This window comes from Elephas maximus, chromosome 21, assembly GCF_024166365.1.
Source record: "Elephas maximus indicus isolate mEleMax1 chromosome 21, mEleMax1 primary haplotype, whole genome shotgun sequence".
NCBI lineage: Eukaryota > Metazoa > Chordata > Mammalia > Proboscidea > Elephantidae > Elephas > Elephas maximus.
In genome coordinates this window covers 32,104,816-32,116,998 of record NC_064839.1, presented here as the reverse complement: position 1 = coordinate 32,116,998, position 12,183 = coordinate 32,104,816, and positions in this window count along the sequence as shown.

Below are 12,183 nucleotides of genomic sequence, written 5' to 3'. Positions count from 1 at the left end.
GTGAAGTTTGATAGGTACCTTCTCATATTTCAAGATATCAAGGACGTTTTCTGCCAATAAATCTTCATCAATTCTCTCTGTATTTTCTGTTATCCCTCCCTGTTCTGGTACTCCAATCACTCGTAGGTTATTTCTCTTGATAGTGTCCCACATGATTCTTAATGTTTCTTCATTTTTTTAAAAATTCTTTTATCTGATGTTTCTTCAAATGTATTAGTGCCAAGTGATTTACCTTCAAGTTCAGAAATTCTAGCTTCTACTTGCTCAATTCTGTTCCTCTGACTTTCTATTGAGTTGTCTTCTTCTGTAATTTTATTCTTAATCTTCTGAATTTCTCATTGCTGCCTGTCTGTGCATTTTTCCAGGTTATGAAACTTTAACTATGTTCCTGAATATCTTTCTAATTTCTTCAACTGCTTTATCTGTGTGTTCCTTGGCTTGTTCTGCATATTGCCTCATTTTCTTCCTGATGTCTTGAAGGGTTCTGTATATTAAGCTTTTGTATTCTGCATCTGGTAATTCCAGGAATGCACTTTCATCTAGAAGATCCCTGGATTCTTTGTTTTGAGAGCCTGTTGATGTGATCATGGTCTGTTTCTTTATGTGACTTGATATTGACTGTTGTCTCCGAGCCATCTATAAGTTATTGTAATTAATTTATGCTTGCTTTTTTTTTTTTTTTTTACTGTGTCATAGCTTCTTTCTTTGTTTCATTTTGGTCACCCCTTATAGGTTGCATGAGTGAGCTAGCTTGATTTTTTTTCCCTTTGGAGCTCTGACGTCCTGTGCCCAGATGGCTAGAGCTGTTATAAGTCTAGGAGTCCATTCAGTTTTCTCATATGAATTCAGCTCATGTTTCCAGGTAGCTGGTCATCAAGTGTGTGGTACAGGCTCTGTCCTACAGTCTTAGAGGGGCAGGGGTGATTGGTGTATATACTGGTATCTGATTGCAGCAGGGGGTCACACTCTGAACAAGGCAGGGGGCTGAGAACCAACCCCCGAGTGTCTCTGAGGAAAGCACATCCCTCTTCCCTAGAGCGTGCAGGTGGGTGGGTTGTGCAGACGGACCATGGGCACCCAAAGTTTTTGGTTGTAAGGACTGGGAGGTACCAGTTATCTTTGGGCCCCTTTTGCGGGTGGCTGAGTGACCTGAGTGGACCTACCAGTCCTTAGGTCTCTGATGTGGGTAGGTGGAGACCTTATTTAATAGGCAAAGCAATGTCAAACATCAAACACCCACCTCTCCACCGCACAGCTGAAATGGTTGGAGTCTGCCAACAAGGGCCTATTCTCCCAAAATAGGCCCACACAGGTCCATGCAGAAGGGAAAGGTGCTCAAAGTCCACAGACGATTTATGCCTGGACAGGAACTGCTTCTGTCCTGAGCTCCCCCAGTTAGTGGAGCTAGCAAATTATCTTTTCCCTGAAATGCAAATTTTTTCCTTCCCCAGTGCCAAGAGGGTGGCTCTAGGTGCTCAACAGTGCCTATCTCAGGCCCAGGGAATTCAGCTGCTGAAACCGGTTTGCAGGTGGGGGGGCGTGCTAAAATATATGCAAGTACTTAGCTTTTGCCAAGAGCGCAGTTCTCCTCAGTTTCCGGAGGTGTGAGTAGGCTGTGTGGCTGGCTGCTTCTCCCTGAGGAAACTGCAGCCAAATGCTAGGACCAGCCCACCGCTGCTGCTCTGGGAATGGTGCCTGAGGGCTCCCCGTGATTCAGGTCCAGTAACTCCTCTCCGCTTCTGAATGGTCTCTTCCCCCCTCCCCCGTCCCGCCCCTCGGTTCATTTTCTAAGCTTGCCTCTGAAGCTCAAGGCTCCCAGCTTGTCACAAATATACTCGTTTCACTTGTTTTTTCGGGTCTTTGTTGTAAAGAGGGCTCGCCGGAAGCGTCTGTCTGTTCCACCATCTTGGCTCCGCCTCTTCCCAATCTCTTCTAATGGTTGCTTCTTTTATTGCATAAGGTATTTGGAAATATGCCCTAGGATTAGTTCAAGTGTTGGGTTGAACTCTTAGCCAAATGCCATTTTCTCCTCAATCTGTTGCTTTCTCTCTGTGCAGAGAAGCTGACTTACTGTAGGGTGCCAGGGCTGTGTTGGGCTCTATTTCACCCATCAGTCAGCCAAGACTTTCCATCCTGTGTATTAAGGTGGGATGCTCTCAGGCTAAAGAGCACTGTCCACTGCAGTTGTGGCTGAAATCAGAGGAAGGCTGAGGGGATGTGACACAGACACCAGCAGCCTCTGCTGCACTAGGCACAGGAGAGCATGGGGAGGAAGTGATGCCTGGCACCCACCAAGGCCAGACATGGATGCTGACTGCTGCTGCACCAGGAATCCACAGACATGCCCCTGAAGCAGACCCAGTTCCAGGGATTAGACCCGTGAACAGATGTTCAGACATGGACACCATGAGAACCAGGTACAGATGTTTCAAAATCTTCAGACCGGTGAAGGTGGTCAGGTCAGCACCCATGTGTTGGTTGGTGCCTGGGCCATTGCTGTCACAGAACCACCGGGGGCACTCACTGACATCCACCTGTCCAATCACCTTGGTCAGCCTGGAGACTGAGACAGAGCTTGGGCTTTGACGGTGGCCGACTCTGCATACTCACGATCCTTCTAGTATTACCTTGAGATAACCCCTTACCCCTTACTTCCTTTGGAGGAAGACTCGTTAACAACCTGTGTTATGCAGATGACACAACCTTGCTTGCTGAAAGTGAAGAGGACTTGAAGCACTTACTGATAAAGATCAAAGACCACAGTCTTCAGTATGGATTACACCTCACCATAAAGAAAACAAAAATTCTCACAACTGGACCAATGGCCACATCATGATAAACGGAGAAAAGATTGAAGTTGTCAAGGATTTCATTTTACTTGGATCCACAATCAACACCTATGGAAGCAGCAGTCAAGAAATCAAAAGACGCATTACATTGGGCAAATCTAACGCAAAGGACCTCTTTAAAGGGTTGAAAAGCAAAGATGTCACCTTGAAGACTAAGTTGCCCCTGACCCAAGCCATGGTATTTTCAACCACATCATATGCATCTGAAAGCTGGACAATGAATAAGAAGATCGAAGAAGAGTTGACACCTTTGAATTGTGGTATTGGCAAAGAATATTGAATATACCAGGGACTGCCAAAAGAACAAACAAATCTGTCTTGGCAGAAGTACAAGGAGAATGCCCTTTAGAAGCAAGGATGGTTAGACTGCATCTTACGTGCTTTGGATGTGCTGTCAGGAGGGATCACTCTCTGGAGTAGGGCATCATGCTTGGTAAAGTACAGGGTCAGTGGAAAAGAGGAAGACACTTAACGAGATGGGTTGACACAGTGGCTGCAACAATGGGCTCAAGCATAACAATGATTGTAAGGATGGCACAGGACTGGGCAGTGTTTCGTTCTGTGGTACATACAGTTGCTATGAGTTGGAACCGACTTGATGGCACATAACAAAAACAACCCCTTACCCTATGAACTGAGCCAACTGCCCAGGGTTCCAGCTTCCTGGCTGCCTCTATGTTCTCATAGGCTGTTAAAGGGACATTTTAGCTGCATTTTTTTTTTTTTTTTTATCACTCACTTATGAATAGCTGTTGACCGAAAGTATCCCTTTTGGATCACAGACAGTTAAACACAAAGAAAGGGAAGAGAGAGTGTGGAATTCTTTGGCATTCCAAATAACATAAGCAACAAAGAACATCCAAACCAGAAAGATAGGGATTCCCCTGACTACAAGGTCACGGGGCCCAGGGGCACTGCCAACACCCTTATAAATTTTAGGACTCCTGGAGCCAGAGCCTCCGGCATTCACCACACTCTGGTGAGGCTATCTCATTTATAGTCATGAAGCTATAGAGGCTCAGATGATTAGACATCTCTAAAGAGCCTAAGAGAAGACAATGACATCTGTTACTTACTTAGGGGAAAATGTGTGTGGGCTGGGGATGCTTTATGCAGTATTTAACCAGGGATGGGCTGGTAGGGAGGCAGAAGTCGAACATCAGCTAAGCCTAAGCATGTGGGAATACCAGTGTCCAATCATTTATAGGATAGCTCTGGGTTGTCCTAATCAGAGTAGGAAAAGGAGGTGTCTAGCCACATTAAAGTGGGAAGAAGGGAAATCAGCATTTGTGGAGCACCTACCACATGCCAGTAATTAGCCCCTTTGCTTCTACATATTGTTTATTCCAATGTAAAACTCACAATAAACTCAAAGGCAACTGATTTCTGGTGGTTCTTGTTCAGTAGATCTGGGATGGGCTCTGCATTTCTAACAAGCTCCAGGGGATGTTGATGCTGCTGTCTACCCATGAAAATAATCATTGCAGTCACCTGAAGAACTTTACAAGCAAAGGTGTTGCTTTGAGGACAAAGGTGTGCCTGATCCAAGCCAGAATATGTTCAATCACCTCATTTCGATGTGAAAGCTGAAAAATGAATAAGGAAGACCAAAGAATTGATGCATTTGAATTAAGGTGTTGGCAAAGAATATTGAATATACCATGGACAAAGCCGTCTTGGAAGAAGTACAGCCAGAATGCTCTTTAGAAGCGAGGACGGCCAGACTTTGTCTCAATTACTTTGGACGTGTTATTAGAAGGGATCAGTCTCTGGAGAAGGACATCATGCTTGGTAAAGTAGAGGGTCAATGAAAAAGAGGAAGATCCTCAACTAGATGGATTGACACAGTAGCTGCAACAATGGGCTCAAACGTAGCAAAGGTTGAGAGGATGGCTCGGGACTGGGCAGTGTTTTGTTCTATTGTGCATAGGGTCCCTATAAGTCAGAACTGACTGGATGACACCTGACAACAACACGCTAGCTCCATCCCCAGGCATTGTGATTTGGCAGTTTGAGTCCACCAGTCACGCCTTGGAAACCCTAGGGGCCAGTTCTACTCTGCACTATAGGGTCAGTATAAGTTGGAATCTACTTGAAGGCAACGGGCTTTTAAAAAAATTTTTTTGAATACAGCTGGACAGGGTCTTTTAAAATAGGTCTTTAAGCAATTCTAATGCACAGTCAAGGTTGAAAACCACTACCCTAGAGGATTTTCAGAATGGTGCATTCTCAGAATGCCATTGGCTCTGTGGGCAGATGGGCACATTGCAGTTCCTGGGCTGAGGTGTTTTTGGGTCAGGGTGCACCTTGAGTTTAGGCATCACAAAAACACATTACAAGGTGGGTATAGCTGGAGAAGATCTAGGAAAATGAAGTCCATAGGGAGATAAACTTAAAGGGAAACCGTAAGCAGTGGGGGAGGATGAAACCCCTCCGTCTGGTTACTGACCTAGATGTGCAAACACATCTATTCAACACAGGGATTTTATGATGCTCAATCAGTAAGGATCCCATGAATGCAAAAACAAGTGATGATTTTTATCCTTAAGATAAGACCCCTACCGATGAACACATGTTTCTGGGATTCTATTAGCTGGCCAGGTTAATTAAAAACAACTCCAATAATTAGTTTTGTGCATTCAATTTCTTTGTTATTAGGACAAAGGCTTCTAAATGAAACCTCTTCTGACTTCTCTGTCTCTCCCTTGAACCTGCGTTCTCAAAAACACATTCATGCATTCAGAAGGTTCTCTAGATTGAAAATAAATCATTCTTTTAGCTGACTCAACCCTAGGTACACTGGGTTACAACCTGAGTTGAAGAGACATAGAAGTGTTGGGCTTTTTTTGTCCTATTAATGTGCTGTGGAGCTCTTTAAAGAGGGTTGGTATGTATTAGAATGTCTCAAGAATGCTGCCCAAAATGAACGAGAGAATTGATTTAGTCTTCTTAATAACTAAATTTTAAAAAGAGGGTTGTGAAAAAGGCATCATGAAAGTGACAGGAAAGAGTCAAGGAAAGCAGGTTCAAGCCCTGTGTCTATCTCTGCCTCCCAGATTCTCCACTTCTGCATCTCAGGCTGCTGTGAGGGTCATGAAGGCTGAACAGGAAAGTGCTGGAAGGTGGTACACAGACACAAGAGAGAGTTGTTGAGACCCTGCCTGTGGTGAGGCTAGGAGGTGACAGTGACTACACCCATCTCTAGGAAAGACCCCTTAGTTCCCCTACCGTAGGCAAGGAGGCCAGGTCTGTTTCCCAGTAATTAGATCTGTCCTTCTTGATCATAGTTGATTGTTCCAGAATATAGACACCTGGTCTAAATTGCCAATCAAATTCTCTCTCCAGAAAGTTGGAATAAGGTGACAGAAAGCCTGGAGAACTGTGGGCAGAGGTGCTTTAATTGCATCAGTCTAGGGCAGTGATCTGCAGTAGAACTTTCTGTGATGATGGAAAAGTTCTGAAGCCTGTGCTGCCCAATATGGTGGCTACTAGCCATATGTGGCTATTGAGCACTTGAATGTGGCTAGTGTAATTAAGGAACTGGCTTTTTTATTTAATTTAAATTTTAATAGCTAGTGGCTACCATTTTGGACAGCACAACTCTAGAGTGAATTGTGATAGTCCCCTGCTTCTATTAAGGAAATCCCAGAACTGTCTTGGGTTCTCCTTTATCAAGTTTTGGCTGTTCAACTGTTGCATCCATTTCATGAGATACCCTAGGAGCTGTTCGATAAATTTCCCAGTTTATTTCAGCTAGCCAAAAGAGCCTTAATTAAGACAATGTATTAATTAAATTGAGAGCTTAGATACTCTCCTTCTGTGGAGGGATGTCTGTCCATCACATTAAAACTATACACTTGTGAAGATGCTGGGCCTCCTCTTGCCCATAAATAGGAATTGAGGAAAGTAGGAATTGAGGAAAGCAGAGAAACTCTTTAATACCCACATAGTACCTAAGCAAACTATCTCATCAAATAACAGGGCAATTCTACTTGAAATCTCAGAGAGTTTGTGGTATGATGAAGGTGACTTTTTTATGCCAGAGAGTCACCTGAGACCAAGAGTCACTTGGCATTAGACTGGGGATCTGGAAAATATGGTTTACATTATACCTTTTTCCCTTTCCCCTCTGGGTGAGATTGTGGAAGCTATGCAGCCACTCTGAGCCCCAACAGCCTCATGATTAAAACCAAGCTTTAAAATTACTGTATCTTTAAGATTCTTATATTTCTATTAGACTATAAGCTATACACAAGCAGGGGCGTTTCCACTGCCTTATTTGCTGTGGCATCCTCACACAGCCAATGTGGAAATAACACATCCTATTGAAGAAATATTGAAGAAATAAGGAGCCTTGGTGGCACAGTGGTTGAAGTGCTCAGCTACTAACAAAAGGGGTGGGAGTTCAAACCCACCAGCTGCTCTTTGGAAGAAAGATGTGGCAGTCTGCTTCCACAAGGATTTATAGCCTTAGAAATCCTATGGAGCAGTTCTACCCTGATACTATACTGTTGCTATGTATCAGAGTCAACTTGATGGCAATGGGAATTGATGGAATATACGATCAAATCATGTGCTTTTGTTGACTCTGATCTAGAGGACCTTCAGTGATTCATCTTGACGCCAAACCAGATTTGGACCAAAGGCTAACAAAGTCCAGAGGTTGTACAAGTGGTCTTTCTATTAGAAATGTCCCTGTTTAACATTCCATGGCCCGACTGTGGGTAACCTTAAGCCACTTTATCACTCCATGACCTTTGGTTTCCCCAATCATAAATAATAAATAAGGCTAACAGGGACTTTACAGATTAAATATTGCATGCACTATCACATGAATCTACTCGATGGCACTGGACTGGGATCACATGATAGGCGCCCTGGTGGCACAGTGGTAAAGGGCTAGGCTGCTAACCAAAAGGTTGGCAGTTCAAATCCATAAGCCACTCCTTGGAAACCCTACAGGGCAGTTATACTCTGTCCTATACAGTCATTATAAGTAGGCATCATAGGCATCAACTCAACGGCAACGGGTTTGGTTTGGTTTATCACATAAAAACACATTTGATCTTCCTAACCACCATGTAAGGCAGATGTCCTTGCTGTAACATCGTTGTCATTGCCATCATTGCCACCATCACCATCATCACTATCATCATCCTCATCAACACACCAGTGTTAGTCCTGGTGCAGACGGGAACACCAAGCCTCAAAGAGATAAAGTCAGCTGATTCAGATCCCACTGTTAATAAGTAGGGGAAGCAGAATTCACAACCATGTCTTCTGACTCTAAGCCCTACACTTAGTAGAGAAGAACATCTGTATCCGCTTTAAAATTTTATGGAAACAGATGAAATACCATATGTTTAATACTTTGGAGGAAAAAATGTGAAACCAATAAAGTTAGCATTTTAAGAGATTAGAAGGGCAAGAATGTCACTCTTTTTGGGATATGGACTTTGAGTTTTGCTCTTGAGAGTTTGGTGCCTGGATGTTACCTACAGTATGAAAAACGGCTAACAACTATGGAAGGAGAAGGCTGTTCCTGGAGAACAAGCCTTACATATAAACCATATTACTGTTCTCTATGTGTAATAATAAGTAGCCCTGGTGGTTAGGTGCTCAGCTGCTACTCGAAAGGTTGGCAGTTTGAACCCACCCAGTGGCTCTGTGGGAAAAAGACCTGGTGATCTGCTTCCATAAAGATTACAGCCAAGAAAGCCCTATGGAGCAGTTCTACTCTGTCACATGCGGTTGTTATGAGTTGGAATCAACTCGATGGCACTCAACAATGACATGTACAATAATCGTTAACTCTTTTGACAAATAGTATGTTCTACTCTTCTCACTGAATCCGTGAAACAACATCATGTGATCAGTACTATAATTCCTAGTTTTAATATGAAGAAGTTTTGCCATGGAGAGGTTACGTGACTGGCCAAAGATCACAGAAGTAGAAGTTACCCAAGCCAAAATTCACCCCACATACCTGACTGCAGAGCTCAAGTGCTAAGCTATAATGTTATGATTTCCGTATTTCCTTCTTGTTAATTATGAATCTTCAGTAAATTTTCACCTAAATAGTCCATCTTTGTTTTACTGGTACCACATGAAGAGAGGTAGCTAGTCTAAACTGGGGACATCACAGGCCTTTCGGGGGGCAATGTGATGTGGCAGCAACATCACCATGAGAAACTCCAAGGTAGGAGAGTCTCAAGGGTATGCCAGCCTCTCCTAGGCATTCCTCTCTGGTGTTAACTTTGGGATGATTTTTCTTAAATAAAGGGGTGGGGTAACTTCCCTCACAGACTTACTACTTATCTGCTAGATTGCACCTTATTCATCTTGTTATCTACAGTACCAGGCTCAGAGTCAGACATAGTAGAATTGGCTGATGTATGAATCATTCTGACTCCTAATATTGCTAACAGGTAAGACACACGGACCCTTTTCCAGCCCTTTTCTTATCTTAATCTCTTCCTAAGCACTATTTATGGATTACCTGTGCAGAGTGCAAGAAGACGAGCGTGAAGTAAATAAGTACTACATTTTCCCATTAAAGGTTATAGTCGCCTATTATGGCAACACTGTCATTTGAGGTATGTGGCTTAGAAGGGGCCCTGTATTTGGACCCAAATGAGATTGCCTCCAGGAGGTTCTGATACATTAGGGACCTCATGGGGGCGTTTTGGGAATGTTCAGAATGGTCCAAACCAGGTGAGCATATACGAAAACTATGTTAAGGATGAGTCGGGGGAGCTTAGAAGTTCAGGTCAAGGATACCTCAAGATGTTCCACTCGGCGATAGGATATCCAAGATGGTGAGCAACCATGGGAATGGACTTTCGGTTTCCTCCTAAAGTCCCTTCCTTTTCTAGTGTATTATTATCCAATGTGTACCATAGGTACAGTGCAGGATAAAGAAAGGTGTAAGACATATTTCCTACTCTAAGGGAACTTCTAAGTCTAGATTTAGAGAGTTGTGCAAATGATAAGTCAGGGCAACAACCAAAGCTGTGTAACTGGGCTAAAATGGTTGAGTTGAAACAGAAGAGTAACGGTCAGTTCTCCGAAGGTTAGGAGAGGGGATAATCCAGGAGGGACTTCCTAGAAAAGCTGGGTAGAGAGGTGAGCTCTTATTGATAAAAAAAAAAAAAAAAAAAAAAATTTTTTTTTTTTTTATAAGTAGGAACAAAATAATGGAAAAGAGAAGGTAGGGAGCTTCCCAGAAACACTGGAGAAGACACTTTTTGTATAAAATTGTGAACACTAAAGAAGGCAAAGAGCACACCAGGTGTATTGTTTTATGTGGGTGAGTTATGAGGCCAGATACCAGACATCCTTAAATGCTAAGGACTTTAGCCTAAGGACTTCGGGCTTTCCAACCGAGGCAATGAATGGGGAGACTTTGAAGGTTGTGTGTGTGAGGCAATGTCTTATGAATAGTTTCTTGGGAAGAACAGTCTGGTAGTCTATAGGGACATGAACTGATTGGGTAAGACAGATTTAGAAAGTATAGAGGCTAGACAGAAATGTCTTATTTCAAGTTGGCTATTTTTCTGCTGAAAGAAAAAAAAAAGAACAGCTTCTGATGAACTGCCTTTTATTGTGACACAAAAGCCATAAAAGTAGTGATGTATATAAAAGCAGAGCAGGATGTTTTTAGTGGGTTTATGAAATAAAAACAGCAGTGGACAGTTAAAATTGGAATGCCCCACATCAGGTTATAACCATCTGAGTTTGGAAACTTGCAGCAGCAATGCAATCATATTTTTATAGCTCTAGCTTGGTCCTTTCACTCAGATAACTGAGCTAGGGGGGTGGGTGAGAAGGGAAAACCCAGCAAATCAATGCCATTAAATAGCAAGAGATGAGAGTCTTTGAATTCCAATGGCCACAGCAGTTTACCAGTTTGATAAAAGAATCATTATTCCCTCAAATCAGAAATATGTGTGCTATGAATAAGGATAAGATTGACACTTGGGAAATCAGGTTCCCTAACACAATGGTATGACTGGTAGAAACCAGTTATGACAGCACTATGGAATCTGTTACTTCATTTAGCACCCATCACCATTTTGGGGAGGGTGATTTTCACAAAAATCTAGATGTAGACACTGAGGTCCAGAGGGATTAAGACCTGTGAGCATGGTCAAATAATTAAGACATGGAGTCCCCTCTGAGGTACAACAGTTGGTCTCTATGTGCCTGGAGCAACAGAAGAAGAAGGAGGGTCAGGAATCTGAGGAGGAAATGGGAATTGTGGCTAATTACCTCCGTGAGTAATTCCTTCCTTTGCCATGAGACCAGAAAAGCTGGATTATACCTGGCTACCTTCGAATGTTTGATCAAAGATTCTATAGAAGAATCCTGATCAAAAGGTGAAATATGCAGAACAGAATTTTAGAGTCTCATGGAAACCAGGTCTTCTGGAACCATTGAGGCTGGATGAATCCCTGAAAATTTTGCCCTGAGATAATCTCTAAGCCTTAAACCAAAAATGTCTCTTGCGGCCTTCTTTAAACCAAATAATAGTTTAGCTTCATTAGTGAGTAAGGTCTACTTTGAGTATTGTGCTCTTTTAAGAGTTATTTACATGGGATTGAATTGAAAACAGCAACTCAAAAGATTAGACATAAAACTTAGGGGACAGTGAGTTTATGTTGACGATGGGGGAAACAATTTGGAAAGGGAGGGTGAAATGATTGCACAACTTGAAGAATGTAATCAATGTTGCCGAATTGTTCCTGTAGAAGTTGTTGATTGGTGTATGTTCTGCTGTGTGCGTTCTTGACAACTACAGCAACAAATAAATTGTAAAGAAAAAAAGATGGGGAATCTCTGGATACTTTCTGAGACAGATTCTAGATCACATGGCTTGTCCACCAATACCCAAAAGTTTTCTGTAGACTTTGATTTTCTCCTAGCTGGTCTCAAAAGATTCAGGGTATTTCTGAAGCTGCCGAGGTGGGGCTCAGCCTAGACTCTTTCTTTGTGTTTTTCACCTAGGGATGTGATGAATCCTGCTTGGGGTTTTTAGAAAGGACTCCTTCCCGTTCACTAGTTCAAGTTTCGTGTCTAGGGCCTTTTGTAGGCTGGGTTGGAGGCTGACACCTCTGGTGATTGCACAATCAGCTGAAGGGCATTTTGCTCAAGGTCAGTGATTTGCTTGTGGAATGTACTATACCACATGATGCATGTCCTGAAGACGTGCTTTGATTTCTGTCTCCTTTCTCCCTCCTGCTCCAACTTGGAGTTACTCAAATGATAGGCTGATTAAGAAAAATGATTACTTTAGGAAAGAAACGAAAGATAAGGTATATGCAAAGTAGCTCCA